At 37.5% G+C, this 13,146-nt stretch overlaps 1 pseudogene; it reads right to left on the bottom strand.

Annotated features, from left to right (window-relative positions):
* Positions 1-1,846: 1,846 nt before the first annotated feature.
* Positions 1,847-3,818, bottom strand: LOC102862320 (annotated as a pseudogene).
* Between the last annotated feature and the right edge of the window lie 9,328 nt (positions 3,819-13,146).

Raw genomic sequence — 13,146 nt, 5'->3', positions numbered from 1 at the left:
GTCAAGAAGACAAAGATTCTCGCCACTGGACCAATTGGCAGCATCAGGATGGATGGTGAAGAGATTGAGATTGTACACAGCTTTAGCTTGCTTGGCTCCACAGTCAACAGTCTTGGCACCAGCAGCCAGGAAATTAAAAGGCGCATTGCCATGGGAAAGTCTGCTGTTAGGGACCTCTCCAAATTACTGAAGAGCAATGGTGTCTCTCTGGAGACTAAGGTGCGTCTGATACAGGCCATGGTCTTCGCAATCACTTGTTATGCATCAGAGAGTTGGACAATGACCAAGGAGGATAGAAGGAGAATTGATGCCTTTGAGCTGTGGTGCTGGAGAAGAGTATTGAGAATACCATGGACTGCTAGGAAAACAAACAGATTTGTCCTGGAAAGGGTTAAACCGGGTGGCTCCTTGGAGGCAAAGATTCTGAGGCTCTGTCTAACATACTTTGGACATGTGAGGAGAGACAGGTCCTTGGAGAAGGACATCATGCTTGGGAGGGTGGAGGGACAGCGCAGGAGAGGAAGGCCCTCTATGAGGTGGATTGATTCAGTGACTGGGATAATTGGGATGGGAATGTCAGAGACAGTGCGATTGGCACAGGACAGAGCGGAGTTTAGGGCTGTTGTACATAGGGTCGCTATGAGTCGCAAGCGACTCGATGGCACATAACAACAACAACAACATGATATTAATGATATTGCTCCACAATTTCCATATTCTATTGAATCACCTTTCTTGGGAATGTGAACAAAATTGAGTCTTTTCCAGTCCGTCAGTCAGTCAGTCAGCTGTTATGAAAGTTTTCTGCATAAACTAGTATGTCAAGGTTTTCATCTGTCAACGAAAGTATGTCAATTGGTATCCCACTGATTTCTGGGGTCTTATTTTTTATTTTTCCCCAGTTCCTTTAATGCACTTGAACTTCTTCCTTCATTACCATTGGCTTAGTCATATAGTACTTCTTGAAATTTTTCAGTGTCGATCAATTCTATTTGTTAAAAATTCCTAAGGAGCCATTCTTATTACATAAACAAAACCAAGAAAACCTCAAGCCTATTGCTATTGTGTCGACTCTGGCATAGAACAATCCTCCATTGATTGGGATTGCAAGGCTGTTTCTCTTTAATTCTTTTTAATTAATTTTCATGAAAGTTTACAGAGCCTTTGGATTTCCGTTCATTCATTGTTGCACTCTTCTCCCTGCCCACCCCTGCCCCCAAAGGCTGTCTATCTTTATGGTAGGAGACTGCTCATCTTTTCCTTCCAGAGCGTCTGGTAGAGTCAGTCACTCTTTTGGTTAGCAGCCCAACACGTAATGCACCAAATCCCCAACCTCCTAAAGGAGCATTAAGAAAAGAAGGAAGAACAGAAAGACTATATAAAATGGCACCAAAGTTCACCTGAAGCTCTGTGGAAACTCAGTTGATTGTTCTCACAGGAGGATCACTTTTAGACTAATCTCAGTAAATTTCATTGACACAGTGACGACCGCCAGGGCTTGAGCATGGCTGAGATCATGAAGATGATGCAGGAGAGGACAAAGATTCAATCACTAAGAGTTGTAGTTGACTCAGCATCACCGAATAACACTCACCCTGATCCAAAGTTAATTTTCTTTCTTTTATATTTTGATGATTATTTATTCAATATTATTCTGAGGGTTTTTAAAATCTTATCATTTTTTATAATATGTATTCAATTGTATAGAAAAATATAAATATCACCTTTATTATTGTTTGCATGTTATGTATAAACAATGTTGGCAAAAATAGACAACAAATTTTTAGACTTATAAAAATGCCAATACAATACTTAACAGTTTCTTTAAAAGCATACATTCTTGAGACTAAAAACCAGTAAATGTAGAATTTAAAGGAGAAGAAAACAAAACCACTGACAACAGATTATCTGAATTTTCTTCTTCCCAGATATCCAAAGCACTGTTTGCACCACTGTTTTCAGGGTCGCTGGTGAAATCCATAAATTCTGATTTCTCTTCACTAGTCTGAAATAAATCCAGTAAAGACTGTACTGCTGAACTACAAATTTGGTTTTCTTCTAGAGTAATAAACTCAGCTTTTTTTCTTATCTAATTCCACATTTGGTTCTAGGTTTTCTTTTTTATTGCTTCCTAATAATAATTTCACTTTACAGTGGATTGTACCAGGAGGTAAACTATCTCCATTCTGAGGTTCCAGTCATTGGATTCTTCAGGAAGGTAATGGGATGGAGTCTTTTCTTGATTTGTCAAGTGCTCATGTGAACTGCGTGTTGCTATCAGACTACAATCACGACCAAACACTGAGTCCTCTTCCTTCAGCTCCTTTGCTGGGAAAAGGTCAGCTAATGATGTTTCTTTTTGTTGAGTCATATTGTCATCCTTAGTGAAACTGGAAACTTTCACAGATACCTGTAGTCTACATGGACACCTTAGTTTCAGTTCTTCCAAATTATATTAATTTATAATTAAATTATTTTCAGAAACCTCAGGTATACATTCCTGCTTGTTTTTATGCAAAGGTATCAGTTTGATGTCATTTTCAGTGATAATAGAACACTTACTAGTATTTTCCTCTTGAAGGCCTCATGGTTCACTTGAAAGACAAAGGATAAGTTCTTGGACACAAACTCTTGTTCCGACTTCTGGGTCTCTTTCTAGAGGAAATTCTTCTCAATCTGTATATTATTTCCCCCAAAGTCTTTCTGAAGAATACATTGCAATTCCATCTGTTCTTTAGTTTCAGTCTTCTTAAGTATGCTTGTTTCAATAGGAGAAAGTTCCAACACTACATTTTATTCTTTTCTTTTTAGGTATGTTCCTTTAATATTCCACAAAGCCAAAACCTAATTTGGATACAATATCATCAACAATTTGATACTGGCTGCTCTGTGCAAAGTTTCCGTGTTGCTTACATAGGAGATGAGTTTCAAGATCTTCATATTTTCGCAACCAACACTCACAATATCCTTTTTATTCTTCTCTTTCAAATAGAGCTGAACTTGGCTTCCATCACATTTATCACCATCTGTTTGGATCCTCAGTTTAACCTGACCTTGCTTTTGGATGCTTCATGGTTTATCAGTATTGACTATATGGCTTCTGAGTAGAATAATTTATGAAAGGCATGCTGGTCAACTGAAGATAAAAAGGTCTATAAAATTGGCACATATCTTTCACCTTTACAAAAGGCTTTTTGAGTCTACTTCTTGTTTTCTGAGTACAAATTCTTGTCTCCATATTTCTAACAGAAGTGCTGGTTTTTCTTCATTTTTTTACTTTTGTTCAATGTAGTATTTAATGTTATCAATATGAAGAATTTTTACTCCCTGTGATAAGGCATTTGATAATATACTATTTGAAGGAATAAAATCATGGTCCTTGACAGCTTTTCCTGCTAATAATTTTCCTCTGCTTAAACACACTATAAGAAGACTAGGTCTGGAGGCTTAGAAGAGCTGCCATCATGGCTGGGACGAGGTGAAGTTATCTGCTGATTCTGGACTTAGCACAGGGAAAATTTGACCCAAGGTTCGTGCAAATTTAGCTTCCTTTTTACTTGGAATAAGTGATGTCTTTGCTGAGAAATTCAACTTACCCTCTTAGATCCTTAATGTCTTTTTTTCCGTTTTTCAGATATTATGACTGAGGGTAAATGCGGGTGAAATACTTTTCCCCAAAGAGGGTTATATTTGGATTTTTCTGTTTTGTTGTTGTCAGTTTTCAGAGATTTCAAAGACAGTCTGTTTTTCTCATTTTTTACTTGGCTCTCTCCCTGGCAATGCCCTTTGCCGTGGATCCTCATAGCTCCAGAATTCATGGCAGCCGCCTGGCACCTACGTGCTGGGTCTGGGCTAGAGTCGCACTGGTCGCCATGAAAACATTGTTCCTCCAGTCGGATGACTGGCCCACTCTTCAGCTTCCTTTCCGCAATCAGCGACCCTCCTCCACCCTGGTCCTCCATCCTGCATCCTCCTCGCGTCTCACGCTCGCCCCACTGTCCTCAACATTACTTTTCAAGGTTGACAAAAATAGGACTAATTTGACACATTTTACCCTCAAAATTAAAAGGATGTGATGATGTTTGCTCATTGAACTCTGAGAAGTTCCAAGGAACTTTAAGGATTTCATTAAATCTCAAGCAAGTCAATTGGATCGGGGTCCGATTTGTTCTATCTGTTCTCATCCACTGCGGCTCACTTACATTCGTTTTATTTACAAATCTGTAAGATTTCCTTTGAAAGACAAATTCTATGGTTTAAAAGAAAAAGGCTTTTAAAAATCATTGTCTAATATCAATCCTAAGATTGTTTTCGAATGATTATATTATTTCTAGCTGAGAATGATGTTGACACCCAAATTGTCTTTCAGAAATAATAGCTTGGTTTCACGGAAAATGCTAAAACTTTTACCAGCTCGAGTCAGAAAGTTATAGATATGCTTGAAACTTTGTTACTTTAAAAAAATTTTAATTATGATTTTAACAAAATTTTATAGAAAAGTTGGATTTTCATTCATTCATTGTTGAACATTTCCCCCCACTTTCCCTCCATTCCCCCTCCTCTAGTTCACTTTTTCTTCTAAATATTCATTCACTGTTGCACAATTACCCTCTCTCACCTCCTCCTCCCTCTCCCAGCCCTCTAATGTGCAAGGTACCTCTTATTCTGGACTGTTGTCACACATATATTGCCTAATCATATATTCCTTTTAAACTGTTCTTTCCTTCATCTGTTCCAATGTAGAGTTCATTGTCTACCCACTATTATCCTATCCTCCTCCCACTCACCCATGTTAGTTAGTAGTGTTTTATAACAGTAGAGCTATGCAGTATTTGTCCTTTTGTGACTGAGATACTTCACTCAGCATAATGTCCTCCAGGGTCACCCATGTTGTATAATGTTTTATGAGTTCATTCTTTTTCAGTGCTGTATTCCATTGTACAACTCTACCATAGTTTTTCTATCCATTTGTTTATTCATGGGCAAAATTACCTATTATATATTATATTCACTGACTACACTAAACTCCCTGAAAGTAGTTAAAATTATTTTTGTGTCAATTGAATTTAGCACAGTGCTTGACATAGTAAAATTATGTGAAATGAATAAATGGCTATATAGATGGATGGTTTTACCAATTAGAAGAAAAACAATGTTGACAAGCTAAAACTTGGAACTTGGTAAATGTGTTCCAATCCTACCTCAGCAATTTACTTTTGTTAAGATCTAAGTAAATTTTTAATGTTACCATGTGCCATTAGGAGTGGCATCCACTTCCTAAACAACATGCCTCTGGAAACCCTATGAACATTGAGAAATGACGATAGTTATAGAAAGGCGTCAGGTCTTTTATTCATAGGTTCGCTATGAGTTGTGTTCAGCTCGACGGCAATCAACAACATTCCATGTAGGGTCCTATGAGTCATAAACAATTTGACAGAACATGACAATAATAACAACATATTACATTAAATATAAAATAAAATATAAAGCCTATTTTGCAAATAAAAGATGACAAGTCCTTGTTTCTTGAGAATAAAAGGTTCATGAGTGAAATGAATTACAAATGCTTATGTTATTATAATGCTAATTTTAAGACATAACTACTAGTGATGAAACTATTTCAGAAAAGAAATGTCATATGACAGTTGGTTCAAATTTGGGGAGAATATTCTGGGTGGGAAAAACTATTCTTTATTCTCTGAAGACTTTGGACTAAGGTACTAGTGATTAGCTGGTATCGAGGATTTTAGACTAAAGTAGCAGCTCTGAGAGAGTTCAATGCAATGCAGATCCTGCTGAACTTCTGCAAATTCAGTAATAACATTTACCAACTAACCATAGGAGATATTGAAAATCAAAGTTAAATTCAAAGAGAAAAAAAAATCACAACTGTAAAAAAATCTAGGTTTTTTTTTTACGTTTTTTAAATTAATTTATTTATTTAATTTCAAGTGCAAAAATGTAGGTTTATATCCCATTTCCACTTCTGGGCTGTGTGAATGAATGCATGTATAAATAGATTTAGTGAAATGTGTTAAACTGCTTAAATGTGCAAAGTCTGCGGCTGAAGGAAATGAAAGATGTTACTGAGTTAAAGGAGACAGGACATGCTTGAGTAACAAAGGAAGTATAAGAGCCACAAGTGAAATACAATTCAAGTGTCAAAAGAATTCACTAGGAGTAGAATCATCTTTCTGAAATACTGCTTATTATTTTGATTACTTATGTCTTCGGCCTTTAAATAAAATGAAACCTTTCAATGTCTCAAAGGAGACTATCGCATAAATAAATATGTAGAGAATTCCTGGCAAAAGGATGTATTCTCTGAACAAAGAAGCTATTTGCATAAACCTAAGCTTCTCCTGCTTTGGGTTGTCGGCTCCATTTTGGTTCCATCCTGTGGCACTAAAGTCACTTGACAAAGTTGCTAAACTGTCTCTGATTCTGGGCCAAACTTGACTCATTGAATTGACTGACCTCATCAGGCCATGTGTTTTGTATTTTACATTTTGTTTTGCTTTGTTTTAAGCAAATAAAAAGGACTCCCCATGTTCTACTTTCTTTACTATTTCTATAATCATCAGTGTTTTTGCAATAGTAGGAAAGCAATATATCTCTGAAATACTTAAGTACCTAGATTTTATAGTATTAGATATGGATATTAATATAATCAAGAAGACTAAGAATAAAGCTTTGTATTCACCTATTTTCTGAAAAAACATGAACCAATAACTTTGACTCAGGTGGCTTATATGGCATGGGAGGAGGCTGACCATTTTTCTCTTACAGAGCAGCTGATGCATTTGAATTGCCAACTTGTCTGTCAGCAACCCAACACATTGCACACTTTGCTACTGCAGATATATAGATGTATAGATATATCAACAATGATGTAATTTTGCATTTACAGACTACTACTGGGCCTCCACAAGAAAAAAGACTGATAACCCAATTACAAAATAGACAAAAGACATGGAAAGAATTTTCATAGAGGAAGATTTAAGAATGACCAACAGACATGTGAAGAATGCTCTAAATCACTGGCAATAGGAGAGATGAAAATAAAAATCACAGTGAGGTACCATCTCATCTCATTCCAGTAACAGTGGCAAAGTTTAACAGGATAGCAAGTAGTAAATGTTGGAGAGGATGTGGTGAGATAGGAACTCTTATACATTCTTGGTGGGATTGTAAAATGGTATAACCATTCTGAAGACAGTTTGGTGGTTCCTCAAAAAGCTGAACATAGAAATTCCATATGACCCAGCTATTCCACTGCTTGGAATATACTCTGAGAAAATGAGAACTGAGGCACAAATGGAGACTTGTACACCAGTGTTCATAGCAACATTATTCACCATCACAAGAACATGGAAACAGCCCAAATGTCTGACCACAAACAAATGGATTGAGAAATTATGGTACATTCACACAATGGAACACTATGCAGCATGCAGGAGCAATGATTTTGTAAATTATTACCTAACTTGGGAGGGACTGGAGAGCATTATGCTGAGTGAACTAATTTAGTCTCACAGGGACAAATACTGTATAAAACCATTATTGTAGAATGAGTACAAAGATCCAAGAGGGAACGGGTGGAAGCACAGGGATGAGGATGTGTGTGTGGGGTGATTAATTATGAGGTTGTACAATTTGATGGGGAATTGAGGGAAGTTGGAAGACTCTGGTCTGTAAAACAATGTATTTGAATTTTGTAAATTAACTAGTATAAATTTTTTTTTAAAAGTGAAAAAAAAAACCCCACCCCATAACCAACCCCACAAACAACCCAGAAAACAATGATGTCATTTTCAGGATTATGGTGAGCTCAACCCAAACTGCATTTGACACACAACTTTCAGCATCACAACAACCCACATGTTACTTTAGCACAGCAAACTGCCAGACAAGTGCTGTACTAATTATAACGATGATAAACAAGCAAGACTAAAGAAACCCAATTAAGAAAGTAATTAGCAATATGTAGATCAACCCCTCAATAAAATAAACTGACAGGTGAGTCTCACAGCTCAGAATATTCCATGTCTGAGTTCTAGGTACCAGCTCTAAGGAAAGGCTTTCTTTCTCTGACTGTTCTGGAGAAAGATCTTTGTATCTAAGCTTTTGCTCCTGTAATTTCTTCCTGTGGATTAGCGTTTCTACCCTTACAGAATATCAGGCATCATGATAGGGGGAGAAAAGATTGAAACTGTCAATTATTTCATCTTACTTGGATCCATGATATACTTGGTGCCAGTAGTTAGGAGATCAGAAAACATATTGCACTGAGAAAGTCTGAAGTCTGAGAACTCTCCAAATTATTGAGGAACAGTGATGCCAGTTTGAGGTCTAAGGCATTCCTGATTAAGGTTATGGTCTCTTCAGTAACTTGCTATGTATCTGAGAGCCAGATAACACCTAAAGGTGATAGAAGAAAAAAATGATGCCTTTGTGTGGTGATTTTGAGAAAAGTACTTAATGTCCCATGGACTGAAAAAAGAACAAACAGTTACATTTTTGGAGAAGGTGCAGACTGAGTATTCCTTGGAGGCAAGGATGATAAAACTTCATCTCACATACTTTGGGCATGTTGCTAGGAGAAGTTATTCCTTGGAGAGGGACATCATGCTTGGGAAGGTGGAGGGGTGATAAAGGAAAGGAAGACCCTCAACCAGGTAGATTGACACAGTGACTGGAGCAATGAATTTCAATGCGTCAGAAATTGTGAGGATGGCACAGGATAGGGCAAGGTATAGATCTGTTGTTCATACCTTCACTATGAGTTGTACTTAAATTGATGCCACCTAACTACCAAATCAATAACCCAAACTATGGTATTTCCAAGTGTCTCATATGCACAAGAAAGCTGGACAATGAATAAGGGAGACCAAAGAATTGCTGACTTTGAATAATTCTTTGCAGTTGGTGAAGAACATTAAGTGTTCTGTGACTGCCTGAAAAATACATGCTTCATATTCCTCACCAGCATGGACTACTAGAATATAAAATATTAGATTCGATAATAAAAGGAGGTCAGTGGTGTCGTAAACTAAACATTTGGTTACTAACCAAACATCAGGGTTAAAACCCACCAGAGGCTATGAGTACTTCTATTTTTGTAAATATCTACAGCCTTGGAAACATTAAGAGACAGTTCTACGTTTCCCTATATGATCACGGTGAGTTAGAATTGACTTAACAGGAATGAGTCAACAGGAGAATGCTCCTTGAAAACAAGAACAGCAGAACTACATCTTAGTTACTTCAGACATGCTATCAGGAGAATGTAGACCTAGAGAAGGGTATCAAGCTTGATAGAACAGATCAGTAAAAAAAGAGAAGACTCCTGGTGAAATGAATATGCAAAGGGGCTGCACCAATGGCTTCAGACATAGATAACAAGGGTTGTGAGGACAAGGTAGGACTGGGCAGGTTTTGCTCTGTGGTATGTAGGGTGACTGTGGCCCGAACTGACTTGATGATACTTAACAACAGCGGTGGTTAATTTGCTGCAGAAGGTCAAAGACTGCAGTCTCCAATATGGACTGAAGAAAATAAAGAGATTCTCAGCACTGGGACAATAGGCAGCATCATAATAGATGAAGAAGAGATTGAGATTGTTAACAATCTCACCTTGCTAGTTTCCACAATCAAGACCCTTGGAACCAGCAATCAAGAAATCAAAAGACAAAAAAAAAAAAATAAAAAAGAAATCAAAAGACAAACTACATTAGGAAAATAACACTGTCAGTGGCCTCTCCAAAGTGCTGAAGAGCAACAATGGCACTCTGTGTCTGATCCAGGCCATGGTCTTCACAATTACTTGCTATGTATCAGAAAGCTGCACAATGGCTAAGGATGATGGAAGAAGAATTGATGCCTTTGAGTTGTGGTTCTGGAGAAGAGTATTGAACATACCAAGGACTGCCAAGAGAATAAATAGGTCTGTCTTAGAGAAGGTGAAACCAAGTTGCTCTCTAGAGGCAAGGATCTTGAAGCTCTGTCTCACATACTTCAGGCAAGTGGCCAGGAAGAACCAGTCCTTTGAGAAGGACATCATGCTTGGGAGGGTGGCGGATGCATACGGATGAGATCATAATGCATGTATTGTCTTATCTCCTTGTAATTAACACTGATGAGTAAGATCAATTACTCACATATAAGTTGGTACTTGAAATAAAAACTTGACATGCATGCTCCCTTCTTTGTTACCACGAGAGTGGAAATCCTTAACATGGTCTCTAAGACGTCATCTCTTGTTTTCTGCCTTCCATTCTACTTCAGCTGACAGCAATCTCCTCTTCATTCCCTGTGTTTTATTTACACTGGACTGAGCTAATTTGTGTGTGTATACTGTGCTATTTTCTCTGCTTGGGCGTGTTGTAAAATTCTAAACCTTTTGCCCCCACTTCCTTCATGCAATGTCATCTAGTTAACATCTCTTTCTTTCAGACTCAGCATAACTGTTACAGATGAGGTTAAATTACTTAACTTTACATCTATTTCAAAATACTCATGCAATATGGAACTAGAGAGTCGTTTTCTCAAATTTCAAGTTCCTGGAAAACAAAGATAACAATTATCTTTTCATCAAAACTTTGGTGCCTAGAACTTGGCACATCCATGTACAGGTACCATTGAGTCAACTCTAACTCATCGACAGTATACAACCACAACAAGATATTGTCTCTTAGAGGGTAGTGATGGTTTTATGTCTTCTCTGTGTATAATCTGTTTTCTCCAAGGTGCTTTGGTCTCAGTCATTTAAAGTAATAACCATATCCAGAGGGCTGGTCATCTTTATCTTACCTGATTAAGTATGATCCTCTTTGAAGGATTTGGAACTCTGGGCGTGTGTATGGGGCTTATTAATTATGGCAAACTGACAACCATCCTCCTTTTCCCCAGACCATCCTAACTTAACACTGGAAGTCTCCCATAATAGGAAACCTCTCAGTTTCAGGCAAACCAGAATGAAAGATCTCCCTGGTTGTGATCTCTCTATTGGAGACTCTCTCTGGACATTTTAACAGTGAGTTAAATGTTAGTGTTTTTAGCTCTTTTTACTTAAACTGGCAGATTTCCCAGAGAGAACTGGTCACATTTCCTGCCTGAAGGTCAAAGCTCTGCCGGTGAACATTCTTGGACTAGGACTGGAAATACAGCTAAAATTCTCAGTATCTAATAAAAAATGCCCTTTCAGCCTCTCTTAAGCTGTGACTTGTTCCTCATATTCATTATTTTCTGAGTACCTGCCATGTATCAGGCACCCTTCTAAGTTGTGAATAAAATAGATACACATTTCTGCTTTGGTAAAGTATGTAATAAGGCAGAAGATAGACTGATAGATAATGTTATTATTGTTGATTGCCATTGAGTCGAGGTTGACTCACAGCGACTCTATGAACAAAAAACCTAATGCCTTTCCACAGCTATCTTTGTTTCTCCAAGTTCATAGTTTCCAGAGGCATGTGGTTTAGGAAGTGAATGTCACTCCTACTTGCCAACTTGTTTTACAACTGGAAGCTCCACCAAACACTGGCCACAATGGGAAACCATTCGGGTATTTGATATCGCCATGTCACAAAGTTAAGCATCATAGCAAACCCAGGTTACCTCATAAAGTTCATTGATAAAGAGCGATGTGCAAAGTGTGAGAATATTCCTCCAAGATATAACATTAACTAGTTATGTTGATAGATGAAACCACCATTGAGATATAACATAACTAGTCTCATTTAGTAGTGATTAGGTGTTGTCGAGTCGAATATGACTCAGAGCAAGTTTTGCACAAAAGACTTGAACTTTTTTCTATGAGTAACATATTTTCTGTACATTATGAGAGATTTTATAGATATTTTAAAATATAGTTTGTCAAAAAGTTGTGGATACTATGAAGACAAATTAAACAGGAGAAAGACAAAGGTAGCATTGGAATGGGAATGGGAGTCAATTTTAGTAGGATGGAAAGAGAAGAAGACATTTTTAAGGGGGTCTCGTTGAAAAGAGACTTGAAGATAATAAGGAAGCAAGTTATGTGGCTCAAATAAGCTATATCAATGGAAAGAGACAGTGGAGGAATTCACTATTATCAGTCAAGACAAGCTCAAGGACTGCCTGAAAAACAAAACCAAACCCAAAGACAAAACACACCTTGTCAATTGTTCAAATTGAAGCTTAACAAAGTGAAAAATACATGAGAGGCAAAATATATCCTGACTGTTTCCAAAATTTATTTAGAAACCATTACAAGAACAGATTTGATGCACTAACAACCAATGAGTAAAAACCAGATGAGTTATGAGATGATACCAAAGATGTACATTTAGATGGGAATAGGTCATTTAAAACAAAAAACAAATCAGAAAGCAAGAAAAAAACCAAATGTGTTTCACAAGTGACTGATAATTGCTCTGGAAAAGCTAAAGCAAATGGAAGAAATGAAGAGAATTGGACAGAAGATTTCAAGGGGCATCTTGAGACAATAAAGCAATTTTATAATGAAACATGTAAATCTAGTTTAGAAAACCAAGTGAAGAACACAGAAAGGAATTGAAAAAATTCAAGCCTCAAGTTGCAATTCTGAAGGATCCTATGGGCAAAATATTGCTGTTGTTGTTGTTGTGTGCCGGCCATCATGTTTAGTATGACTCATAGTGACCCTATGAACAACAGATCTGAACCCTGTCCAATCCTGTGCCATCATCACACTTCCTCACCCACAAGAGCCGGTTGCAGCAGTCACTGTGTCAGTTACCTGGTTGAGGGTCTTCCTCTCCTTCACTGACCATCCACTGATCCTAGTATCATGTTCCTCTCCAAGGAATAACCCCTCCTAACAACATGCCCAAAGTATGTGAGGTGAAGCTTCATTATTCTTGCCTCCAAAAAGCACTCAGGCTGCACCCTTTCCCAAACGTATCTGTTTGTTTTTTTGTCTGTCCATGGGATGTTTCGTGATTTTCAACACCACAGCTCAAAAGCATCAATGAGTGGTACAGAAACTTTAAGAAGAATATGGAAGTAATACAGAGTTATGGTACCAAAAATAATTTATCTTCATCAAACCATTTCAGGGAGGAGCATATACTCAAGAACCAATGTTACTGAAGGAAGATGCCCAAGCTACACTGAATACAT

This window comes from Elephantulus edwardii, unplaced genomic scaffold, assembly GCF_000299155.1.
Source record: "Elephantulus edwardii isolate Elephantulus edwardi_28Jun2011 unplaced genomic scaffold, EleEdw1.0 scaffold00004, whole genome shotgun sequence".
NCBI classification, from domain to species: Eukaryota; Metazoa; Chordata; class Mammalia; order Macroscelidea; family Macroscelididae; genus Elephantulus; species Elephantulus edwardii.
This window is presented reverse-complemented; position numbering and strand designations above follow the sequence as displayed.